Genomic DNA, 13,147 nt, shown 5'->3' with positions numbered 1-13,147 from the left:
ACACATGGAAGTAATGGCATAGTGAGGGGCCTGGATATAATGCCCTGTGCCCCTACAACCAAAAGGGGTGAAGGAAGGAGTGGACCAGGACATATAAGTAGATCTGAGCATGTAGCCCCCATATTAATAACAAATGATATAACCCCGCCAGCTACTGATATTTCCACCCTAGGCTCGGTTGGTTTAATGATTTGTTCCAAAGACACTGGGGCTACCAAGTTAGGGGCGAGTCAATCTGACTGGAGCAAGCCCAAGAGATCCCCTTTTGAGATCGTGTAAGATGCCTGGTGTCCCTTAATTGCAGCAAGCCTCTGGGCCATGTGCTATCTTCCTTCTGGGCGAATGAGGCAATCATGAGCCCAATGTCCATACTGTTTGCATTTGGGACAGGGTTTTGCTGGTGGGCAGGGCTTGACAGTCTTTGGCCATATGCCCATTTTGACAGCATTGGAAACAAACCTGGGAAGGGGGCTGTGTACCCCTTCTGCTATTGACCATCTGGGGTGGAAGATTATCAGTGGTGGCTTTTTTTGTTAAAGTGGTAGATAAAAGCTGAAGTGCTTTCCACTTATGTTGGTGGTCCTGTATTTCTTCCTCCTTTTGGTTGTTAAAGATTTTAAAGGCCGTGTCCAATAGCTCTAATTGAGGGGTTTGTGGGCCCTTTTCTAATTTTGGAGTTTGTGCCTAATACCCAGTGCTGACTGGGAGATAAAATACATAGCCAAAAGAGTTTGTTCCTCTACAGAGTTTAAACCAAAATTAGTAAACTGCTGCAATGTTTTAGAGAGGCGATTTAGAAACATTGTTGGATTTTTATCTGGTCTTTGAAAAACCTCTTTTATTCTGTCCTAGTTAGCCTGTTTATTGACACCTTTTTGTAGTTAGCTAACTGGATTTATTTACATGATCTCTTTATTTTCATCTGGGAAGAAGGTTGATATAGTCCCGGTTTAGATATAACGTGAAAGAAATTTATTATAAGGCAACAACAAAGACTTGTTGCAGCTGGTAGGGCTGCTATCAGGGGGTTATCAAGCAGTGAGGGGAGGAGGGGTGAAAAGGCTGGAGTTTGGGATTAGGCACCGTGGCCTTTGGCACCGGCCCTTCCTCCAAAGACAAAAGAGAAAGGCTGGAGACTAGGGTCAGGTGATCCGGCTGGAGATGCCAGACCTTCCTTCTCAGATCAAGGTGGAGGGTGAGAAGGAGGAGAAACTGATGGTGAGTGGAATAGCAAAAGCAGACTGTAGGAGGTTTATCTGCTAGGTTGAAGTTAGAAATAGAGGGAGGTGGCAGGATTAGTTGTGTATGATCTAAGACTTTTTTTTTATTTGTGAGAGGTCTGAGATAGAGAAGGGGACGTGCACCTGAACAATATCCTTTGTGCCCACTACTTTGCAGAGAGGAGCGTGGATGACCAGTGCAGCCTTGGATCGGGTTACAGGAGGGCTATACTGGGGAATGATTGAAAATGGGAGGGCACAGAGGTTGAATTGCTGGAGAAGTGGGTGGAGCTGAAGAGGAAGGAGGGGGCTCCTCTGCAGGATTGAAATCTGAGACGGAAAAGAAGAAGGGAGGGGACTTACAGTGTTTGCAGTGGAGGGAGGGGAACTTAGAGGAGGAGGCTCACATGTGTGTGGAATAATGGGAGATAGAGAAGTTGTAGGAGAAGCAGTAGATGCTAGCATGAGTTGAGAGTGGAAGTTAGAGGGGTTACAATTGAGACACAGGCGAGGATGTTTATGGAGGAGAGAAAAAGACTGAACATAGGGAATCTCTACCCACTGTTTTGAACACTCACAGAAATTATATAGGCCACTGATTTTGGTTGTCTAAGGGATATGTTGGCCAGTCCTGTGTGCAGAGGTGAATTAGGCATTTGGGTTTAATATCAGGGGAAAGAGAATGTGTAGTGAGATTGTTTAAAAGGCATTTAAGAGGGGAGTCGGCTGGCAGGGATGACGAACCTCCCATAGCAGGACAGGTGGGCTAAACGGGGCATCCCCCGAAGAGTCGGCTGTCCGAGAAGTGTGGTTGTGGCAAAGCCTGCTGTCACAGGGGTTTGGCACAACCAGGGTCCTCCTGGAGAATTAAGGGGGTCAGGGCACCTTGCGCAAGGATTTTTGAACCAGACAGAAAGCACTTGACTGGGCAGCAGGTGGGAGCATGTTCAAGATTCCTGCCAGTCAAATAGGGCTTAGTGTCAGGCAACAAACATGGAGCCTCCGAGGCTCCCTGTTACCCGACAGATATAAGAGTCCTTCAGAATCCGCTGTGGGCTAGTAGACGTGGGACCCCCGGGGTCCGCTGAGGCCCGACAGCTATGGGATTCCTTGGGGGGGGGAAAGTTATGCGAGATCCACTGTGGGCTAGCAGTCGTGGGATCCCCGGGGTCCACTGCAGCCCGGTGGCCATGGGAAGGTGTGAGAGAGATAAGGAGGAGGAAAGAGCCTTTAGCTGTAGCTTGGCAGCCATAGGAGTTTTGGGTTTAAGAGAGAAAAGGAGAAGAGGAAGCCTTCAGGGTCGCTGTGGCCATGAAGGCCGAGGTGGGGTGCGTCCCCCCTCGCGCTGGGGCCGGAGGGGTTGCCGGACGATCAACAGTCATTTCCCTCTGGGAATCCCGGGCAAGTTTCAGGCTTCCATGTCTGGGGAACTCACCTATCCAATGACCGCTGGTGGATGCAGTTCACACGTTCAAAACAGTGGGAAGGTCTGGGAGGGCTGGAGTGGCCACTGGCGCCGGGGGTCCCGCCTACGGGGATAGACCCACAAAAGGGCGGGAGAGCACCCGATCTGAGTCACGGCAAAAATGAAAGAAGTTTGGCGCCAGTAACGACTCCTCATCCATTTAAGACCAAGAGATTTATTAAAGTGGCGGTTACCAGGGAAAAGGGAAAAGGTCTGTGGAGAGAGAGAGAGAGGAAGTGGGAGAGAGGCAGGGAGAGAGCTGCAGAGAGGGAGAGAGCGACAGAGAGAGAGAGAAAGAGAGACCGAGAGAGAGCGAGTTGCGGGGAGAGGGCTGTATTTACTAGCCTGACAGGGGCCGGAAGGGGCTGTGCTAGGTTCTTATTGGAGGAGCGGCATGGCAGCAGAGTGGGGCTGATGCCATGTTATAGTCCTGTTGGAAGCATAACAAAGCTGGCTAAGGATTGGAGGCTTGCAGGTTTGAACTTCATGCGCGTGGGGAATTGTGCACACAGAAGCCGGGGCCTAGGGCCTTTGTTGTCTGTTGTGTCCTCACCATGCTCCGCGCCATTCTGGGAGCCGCCCCTCTGGTCGCTTCCTGTACCCTTCAGTTTTCATGAAGCTCGACTTGGCAAGGACCTCTCAACGTTACCCAGGCCAACTTCCTACTAGAGGTCTAAATTTCATCTCTCCTCCCAGTGGCCCTATAAGTCTTTCTGGGCCTTCTTCTGCTGCGTTCTGCTACTTGCATGACTTTAGCACTTTGCATGTACCTCCAATATGACCCAAATCAACTTGTGCTGTCATTATTGGTTTACACATTTATCCTTTCAGGATTATACTTCACCCATCTTTCTGTCCATAAAAGTTGACTCACACATACATAGTAGGTGCTCAATAAATATTTTTGAACTAATAAGTTTGTAATTTAATGAAAAAACTGAATTGTACTTAATTTTTCTTATGAGAGATCAAACTCTAATAGACTAAATAGGCACAGAAATGTTCTCTCACCAGAATTTCTTCATCACAAAAGTTTCTAGACCTGAAAACCCAAAGATGATCATCAGTGAGTCTCAGAGAGTTAATAAAGAGAGTGTACAGGAAATTCTGAACCCTCAGAAAATAGGAAAGGCAGCTGGATTGTCCTAGATCACCTGTATCTCCAACTGCTACCACAATTCATTTGGAAGTCATTAGTTAAATACCAATATACCATGAATTCTCATCCTCTTCTGGCAACCAGTTTACTTTTCTGCATCTGTTCCCAGTAACACACCTCATTGCAATTGCCTGTTCTTGCTATCTCTACCTATTATTTGTATTACTTGTCCAACAGACAGTCCTTGATCTTTATTTCAATGGGTTTAATGGCAGCTGTGGTATAGTTTGTATTTTATTTTTCTCTTCTTGAAACGCTTCCTTCACTCAACCACTTCTCAGTCTTCTTGGCTGGTTCCACCTCATTTCCCTAACCTCTGAACATCAAGGTACCCAATGCAGTCCTTGAACTTCTTCCCTTTCCTATCCTTAGTCACTTTTTTAGAGATCTTATCCAGTCTCATAGCTTTAAATACCAAATATTCATGGAAAGCTCCCAAATGATTGTCTTTAATCCAACCTCACTCATCATCTCTAAGGTCACAAATACAACTGCTTTGATAACATCTCCACCTAAACACCTAACAGGCGTCTCTTTTTATTTCCTTATCCAAGTATGCCATACGACTGTTTATCGATTTAAACACTCCCTTCATACTTTTCCATGACTACACATGCTTTGATGCTTCCTAAAGCCTTTATTTTCTGATTTAGGGTCGAGTTTAAGGGTACAAATATTACATACAAAATATGCATCCAAAGTCTCAGCCCAGAAATTCCTCCACTAGTAAACTTTTAACACCCTGGCACATCTAGTGGGCATCGCTAACCTAACATATCCAAAACTGAACATTTATTATTCTTGCCTTGCACAATAATAACTCTTTCTTTTTTGGTGGTTACTCAGAACAGACTCCTTAGAATCATCCCTGACCCTTCATTACTCACATCTACTCTACATGTAAATTCTGTTGATTCTACCTCCAGAACACATCCAGAATCTGACCACTTATCAGCGCCTTCACTCTGGTTGGTTCAAGTTGCATCATTTTTTTGCTTGGATTATTACAAAAATTTCCTAATTGGTCTTCTTGCTTCTACCTCTGTTGCATCTACAGTGTATTCTCAACACATTAACAGAGTGATCCTGTAAGCTAGATGACATCTGCTCAAACCCTTCATCTCATCAGAGCAAAGTTGACAATTTTGCAATGGCCTATAAGGGCCTGCAGGACCATATTATCTGTAATGTCTCTGTTTCTTTGGCCTCATGTCCTACCATCTCCTCCTCACTCACTTCTTTCCAGGGTCTAGAACAGGATGATTACTGTGTAGGTATTTGATAATTATTTGTTGAGAAAGGAAGGAAGAGAGGGAGAGACAAGGAGAAGGAGGAAGAGAGGGAGGCAGGAAAGGAAGGAGAGAGGGAGAAATGGAAATAGGGAGGGAGGAATAAGGTAAATGGCACAAGTAAAGTGGCTGTTTTGGAAATAATATGCTTTATTATTTTAAGTCAAGAGAAATATTCTTCAGAATATGTCTCAGCAGAATTTAGACATTGATACTAGCTTTAAAATCTGGGGGTTTGTAACCATTCTTATCATTCTGTGTTTTTAGAAAATTATCTTAAGTGTCCAAGACCAAGTGGAAAGGACACATTATAGAGTCTGAGGATTGTTTCAGAAACAGTCAAAGCATTTTATACAAAAGAACATACTCTGAAGTTTTACTTAAGAGCACAGGCCTTTATTTCATGAACAAATAAAAAAATACAACGCTGAAAGAATTGATGTTATACCAGGAAAAATGTATACAACTTAGGGGGAAATTGGGTTGAGAGGACAGGAGTGATCAACAAGTGATATCAGATAAGAAAAACTCAGAATAAGTGTCCATAACCTTGTAATAGACACAGTTGTTCAAGACTTCACAGATAGATTTCAAAGGCATTCTCATTGAGCTACAGAAATCACAGATTTTGGATCTGTAAGTTTCAGTTACTGAAATGTTAATATCCTTGATATTGTTTTAAGAAAAAGAATTATGATCTTAAGGGCCACAAACTGTGGAAACAAAGTATGTGTTTTATCTGAACCATGAGCTGAGACATTCTGCAGAGATATAGGACTGAATAAATAGATCTCTACCAGGAAAGATGAAAAGGGCTGATGTCACCACTTGTCCCGCAAAACTGAAAAGTGACTGTTCAATATTTGATGGAATTACTTAGGATGTCACCTCATATGACAGAGCATTTCAATGGCTCCTTTTTCTCTATCTGGCTAGTCCACCTAAGTGATTTATCCAGATACCTAAAGCTTACATGATTAAGTGTCAGATTTTTGTTTAAATATGTCTAAAGTGTATTACCTCCTTGCCCACATTATTAAGCAGCGTTCACTGGATGTAATTTAACTTATTTCTGATGGCTCAGCTGCTGCCAGAAAGATTGTGTGATATAGCAATAAAGAACTGAACTTTAAAGACAGAATGGCATGAGGGACTGCACTCTTCCACTTACAAGGTGTTTGGCCTTAAGCAGTTATTTGAGTTCCCTAAACCTCAGTGTTCTCGTCTGGAAAATAGGGACATTACCACTTTCTCTGTGAAGATTCAATGGGATACACACGGAGGTGGCACTCAAATATTTGTATGTCACCCATTTTTTTTCTTCCACCCCAGTCATCAGCACAGCCAGGCTGGACCACACTGAGCAGCCAAGCAAGCACTGGACAAGAAAATTGAGAATGGTCTTTCCACACTGCAAAGATCCTAAGCCCAAATGCCTTTGGTCCCAATTTCTCTTCCTCTTTCTGGATTGTCTGCGGTTGAGGTCCTGGTATGCTTTGCAGACAAAACCATAGCCTCAGCTATTAGAGTTCTCACACCAGATATTTTCTGGCTCCTCCCTCTTTTCAGGACATTGCTGGTGTCATTCAGCCCATCTTTTGATATTCTATCCATTTACAGGCTGCATTCTGCTTTGATTGGCACTAGGTCACTGTGGTTGTTAGAACTACAGAAGCATAAATATACTCCAGATCTCTCATGTAAGTAAGGATCATGAACTTTAATGCATGGAACTGGGAACAGCAATTCAACCACCCAAGACTTTTTTGTTGAGGACAGAGATTTGAAGGTAGGATTTTTAACCTCTAATAGAGGTTGAATTTCAAGTGTAGTCTAACACAGTGCTAACCGCTGACAAAAAAAAAAAATAGATAATTAAAAATGACTGATATTTATTGAGCTGTGTCTACCATTTTAACTATATTATCTCTTTTAGACTTGTTATTACTCCATTTTACAGATGATTTGCCCCAGATCACTAAGTGGCAGGCGTGAGATTCAAGTTTCAGGTAGTATGACTCAATTCCATGATGCTTCCACTGGGCCAAACAGCCTCCCATGCTGCCCTCAAAGAGCCTCCAGGTGAGTAAGATGAGCTCAAAGAGCGACCTAAGGAATGCACCCCTAATGGAAATGGAAGGAAATGGACTAGGAGATGATGGTCAGGGAGAGAGACGTTGGCTGAGGCAGGGAATTAAAGAAACAAGAGGAGAAATGAACTAAGAAAAATATATTCAGAAAAAGTAGGTAACAGTGATCAAGAAAGGGAAGAGTCACCACAGCCCAAATCTACTTAGGTGCCTTAGGCTAGATCCTTCAAATAAGTTGAATATTATCTGGGATAAGGTAGGCATCTAAGCTAGTGTGAAATGTGGCATATTTATTCCTTTGGTCTTCAAGGATGGGGTCTATAAGACCAGGACTTCCAGTTAGATTAGTTTACTTATCTCAGCATGTCTGAGCAGTGCAAATATTATAGGAAAGATGTTAGGAAGTCTAGGATAAGCTATTTCCTTTCCTTGTCATTCTTTCCATTATACCAGTGGACTCTGATACCATCAAAATACTGAGATTTCTGCAACTTAAACACTGAAACTGGCAAGAAAGCCTAACTTGAATGTCAAGAACCTAGAAAATATACATGAAATAAGATTGTTCAAGCAGTTGCCAGTATTTAAAAGAATCTACAAGGACACCAGGTAGCAAAACCAAATTATTTCAGTAAAAATAATGTTGACGTATCTAGGAAGACCCCAGTGATCCATAGAGTCACAGGACACTCAGCAGGAGGGTCCCTCAGAGGGAGTGAGGCAGGCCTCATCTTTGTTGCTTGTGATTCTTCATCCACAGCAGCAAGACTTATTCCAGACCTCATCCACCGGGGGAGCTGGAATTGTTAAAACATTTTTTATTCAGTTCCGAAATTGCCAGGATCTGAGGGTGGGTGTCTTAGTTTGTTTGGGCTGTAAACTGGGTGACTTATAAACAATAAACTTATTTCTCACTACCCTGAAGCTGAGAAGTGCAAAATCAAGGCACCACTGGCAGATTCTGTGTCTAGTTAGGACCATTTCCTCATAGATGGAAACTTTATGCAGAACAGCTCTCTGGGGTCTCTTTTCCAAGGGTGCTAATCCCAATCATGAGTGCTCTGCTCTCATAGCCTAATTACCTCCTGAAGTCGGCATCTCCTAATCTCTTCACGTTGGGTGTTAGAGCTTCCCCATGGCCAGCATCTTGAAAATTCTGACCTGATGAAAGAAGACAGTATCTCCCTCGGAAAGAACACAATTAGTATACATGCAAACAGGGGGCCTTGCCCCTTCTCATCCTGCTCCATAACCAGAGAAGTGAACAGAAGCATAGAATTGACCACTCTCAGCCACAACGTAAGGCCCCAACTTGCTGGAAAGGACCTTCAAAGACCTTCAGGACCCCGTAGGTATCCTCCCTCCCCATTCTCATGATTCCTTTTGCCTCTAGTTTGCATAAACCATCTCAGCCCCAGTGCAAGTCAGGAAGAGTCTCAGAGTCTTTCACCATACTTTGAGGCTGGTAATCACCCGACTTTTGTAAGTCCACTTTTCCAATTCTGCAAGCCTCATCTGTGCCATCGACACAGCCTTTGGTAGGAGTCTGCACCTCATTTGGTCCTGATTACTGGCAAATGTAGGATCAGGAAGATGTATTGGCAAATCTTGCCAGATCTCTGACTCCATGAAAAATCACTCATTCTCGCAGTGCTGATGTAGCATTCCCAGGCAGCAACCACAACTGTGTCTGCAGAAGACGTCATGGGCTCTGAGCCTAGAAGGAGAAATAGCCAAAAACCGAGGCAACATCCTGTAGCCCAGTGTGTATTCAGTCCATTCTCAGCTACTGTCTGCCTGCTGTTCCCTCCTAGTCCTTGTTTTATTTTTTAAAGGGACCTCTGGTGCTTCCTTATTAATGATAGCTGAGAATGTCACCTCTAAAACATTTTCTTCACCGCTGCTTTGACCAAGTAATGCACCCTCCCAACATCCTCCCTTGGCACTCAATATCATATCAAATTCAAATAAATCACAGTTGACTTTAAAACCCTCCAGCAATGTGTGTCTGCCTGTATCAACTCCCACACTCCTCAGCTGCTCTTGTCACATGAACCTCCTCACAGCACTCTTGCCTCCACAATGTGCATCGCTTTGCCTGCCTTCCTTGCTCTCTCACTCGCCTGAATCAACTTCCCATCCCTAACTACCAAATTACTGATTCTAGAGGAAGCAGAAAGGGATGAGTCAGGCATCCTAACTCATACTCTTACCCTGCTCATTCCTGACTCCATGACATTAGCAGTGATAGTAATGGTAACAACAGCAGGTATTCATCAAGCACTTTTATGTGTCAACCCGTTTAATTCTCACAACAACCTTATGAGACACAGACTACCATTAGTCTCATTCTAAGAATGTAGAATATCAGGCTGGGTGCAGTGGCTCAGATCTATAATCCCAGCACTTTGGGAGGCCGAGGTGAGAGAATTGCTTGAACTCAAGGGTTCAAGACTAAACTGGGCAATTTAGTTAGATCTCATCGCTACAATATATTTAAAAATAAGCTGGGCATGGTAGCGTGCACCTATAGTTCCAGCTACTTGGAAGGCTGAGGCTGAAGGACCACTTGAATCCAGCAGGTTGAGGCTGCAATGGCCGTGAGCATGCCACTACACTCCCGCCTAGGTGACAGACTTCAACTCAAAAAAAAGAATGTAGAAAATCACCCAACCATAGTAATATCTACCTCTCAAGGATTAAAATTTTTTAAATTATGAAATACACAGCACATAATTCATGTCAGTTTCCTTCCTAGCCCCACTGCCAAGTTCACTGTATTCATTATTTCCCACAATTTTTGTCTCTCTCAGATATCTCCATTCAGCTAAATAAAAGAAAGACTAGTGCTCTTGTCCAGCAAATAAATATTGTTCCTTCCTTCTTTCCTCCAAAATACATAAGAACTAAGCACTAGGGTTTTGTTTTGTTTTGTTTTTTTCAGGGAAGCTGAGCTTGTATTTGCTGTGTCCCAGAATCTTGATGACCTTCAGTCCAACACCACTGCTCCATGACACTTGGTTGGAAACGGAAACAGAAACAGGACTTTACCTTTAGGAGGGGAGGTAGCTGCCAACCAGGGCTCTTCTTTCTTCAGGCTCCCTCTGCAGAGAAAACATTTCTCCCACCTGCTGCACCAGAGAACTAAGCTTTTCATTCCACAAAGCCAGACTTTAAAAATGCAAACATCACTGGACAAACTAATACTTGGATGTGACTCTAAATTACTGATTTCAGACCTTTTCTTGCCAACAGGGATGGGTGGAGATAAAGAGGATACAAGAAGAGGAAAGAGGGGCGGGCACAGAATCAGTTGTGTCCACTTAGCTATCTGCCCATAAATAATACCGTTCCCCACCATGCCTAATATAGAAACAATACAGCAATAATCAAAGTGAAAGATACTGCTTTCATGTGACTTCTGAACAAAGAAAATGATTACAACCTACCTGTAGCCAACCTAGAAGACTTGCCTCAGTTTACAAGGTGACTCCTCCTTTGCTTCTTCATTCATACCCTTGACATTATTTGATAATTAAAGTCATTGAAATTTTTAAAGTCATTGAAATTTTGTATAAAAAGGTAATACTGGAATTTACTATCCCTAAAAAAATGGTATATCATTGTAAAGATTATTTTTTCATGTCAGTAAGAGACACTAAATAATTATTTGTAATTATTTTCTGAAATAAAGAAACATTAAGTATTATTGCAAACAGCCTCTAAGATACCCTCAGTAACTCCCATCTCCTAGTATTCACAGCCTTATATATACTCCCCCTCTTCTTGAGGGTGAGTTGGAATTACTGACTTGCTTCTAATTAATACAATATTGTCAAAGTAATAGAATGTCATGTCTGAGATCAGGTTCTAGGAAGACTGGCTTCTGTCTTGGGTATTCGTTTTCTAATTTGCCCAGAGGAATTCAACTGTCATGTTTTGAGCCATCCTAGAAAGTCCACATAGCAGCTGGGTTCGGTAGCTCAGCCTGTAATCCTGCGCCTTTGGGAGGATGAGGTGAGTGGATTGCCTGAGCCCGCGGGTTCGAGACCCACCTGGGCAGTGAGACCTCATCTCTACAATAAATTTAAAAAAAAAAAAATCAGTCGGGTGTGGTAGCGCATCCTGTAATTCCGGCTACTTGGAAGGCTGAGGCGGAAGGATCGCCGGAGCCCAGCAGGTCGAGGCTGCGGTGGCCGGGAGCGGCCACTGCACTCCAGTCTGGGCAACAGAGTGAGACTCCAACTCAAAAAAAAAAAAAACCAGAAAGTCCACATAGCAAAGAATTGAGAGAAGACTCTAACCAACATTTAATAATTAACTGAGGACCTCATTCCAGTAGGCTGCAAAAACACTAAATCCCTCCACCAACTATATAAGGGAGCCTGGAAATAAATACTCCCTCAGTTGAATCTTAAGATGAGACTATAACACCAGTTAACATAGTGACTATAAACGCATGACCTTGAATCTGGGTGTGTACACAAAAAAACCATGTCCAGATTCTTGACCCACAGAAACTGAAATAATCAATGTTTGTATTTTAAGCTACTAACTTTTGGGGTGATTTGAAACACAGCCATACATAACTAAAGCAAGTGTATTTTTTTTTTAAATCTCAAAGGATTTAACTGTGACTTTTTAAAAACAACTAATTTTTTTTAAGTCGCAGTCTCACTCTGTCACCCAGGTTGGAGTGCAGTGGCACAATCATGGCTCACCACAACCTCCTGAGTTCAGGCAATCCTTCCACCTCAGCTTCCCAAGTAACTGCAACTACATGTGCATGCCACCATGCCCAGCTTATTTTACTGATTTTTTTGTAGAGATGAGGCCTCGCTATGTTGCCCAGGCTGGTCTCAAACTCCTGAGCTCAAGCAATCTTCCTGTCTTGGCCTCCCAAAGTGCTGGGATTGCAGGTGTAAGACACCACACTTGGCCCTAAATTTTTATTTTGTTTAATCTGTAATGGGATTCAAAACATCAGACAAGTTATAGCCTCCTTGTTTTCTGTTACTTATTCTAATGCTAAAATCACAACAAGCATTAGAATATTCTGGTTTTTATAACTCAGATGCTCCCACGTTTTAAAATTAATATTAAAATGTAAAGATTGTGTGATATAGTGAAATTTTAAAATACCATATGAACCATACATCTCTGTTAAGCATTCATACACTTTCTTGAGGATCAAAGCATTCTCGAGTCTATAGATATTATCTAGACCAATTGGAATTTAAGCAAACTGAGCCTCAGAGAGGTTAAATGATTTTCCTCTGGTCCTAGAATTAGCATGTAGCAGAGCTCAGACAGAAACTCACATTTTCAGATTCCAGATCATCGCTCATTCTTTCTCACTACTTTGAAAAACCAAGAAAGCATGGCCAACTGTAATGATCTTGCCTATTTTACCCAAATAAAAATGGAACATCATGGGAGAAAAATTAAAATGCCCTACAGCAGCACTGCAATCCCTGGTTAGTTGTCATCATGTTCAACTCGCAGTCTGCATCTCAACAGCAAATGGCTAATTGACTGACCAGTTTATAAACACTCCTGATTTCACGAGTAGATTTTATGGGGCAAGAGCTCTCCTTGGGGTTAACTTGCTCTTTGCATAGGTTAATTTAAATAGCAGTGAAAATTTAGCTTGAAAGGATAATTACAATATTTCACCTTCTGTTATCTTAGGTTATGTAAATGAGACTTTAATCTTCTCACAGTTCATATTATATTAATACGGGGAATAAAAAGATCTCAATATATTGTGTGCTGTCAATCATTTTACAAAAAGATGCTCACACCCAATTGTAGTGGGTACAAATTGAACTAATTCCCATAATCATGTGCTGTGCATATTGCCAACAAGTAAACAGATGGACTTACAGCTTGACAGAGTTCTCACATGAGCAGCATAAGTTGTC

Source organism: Carlito syrichta, unplaced genomic scaffold (genome assembly GCF_000164805.1).
Source record: "Carlito syrichta isolate Samal-C Ts95f unplaced genomic scaffold, Tarsius_syrichta-2.0.1 Scaffold302532, whole genome shotgun sequence".
In the NCBI taxonomy this organism is placed as follows: Eukaryota; Metazoa; Chordata; class Mammalia; order Primates; family Tarsiidae; genus Carlito; species Carlito syrichta.
Note: the sequence above shows the minus strand (reverse complement) of the source record.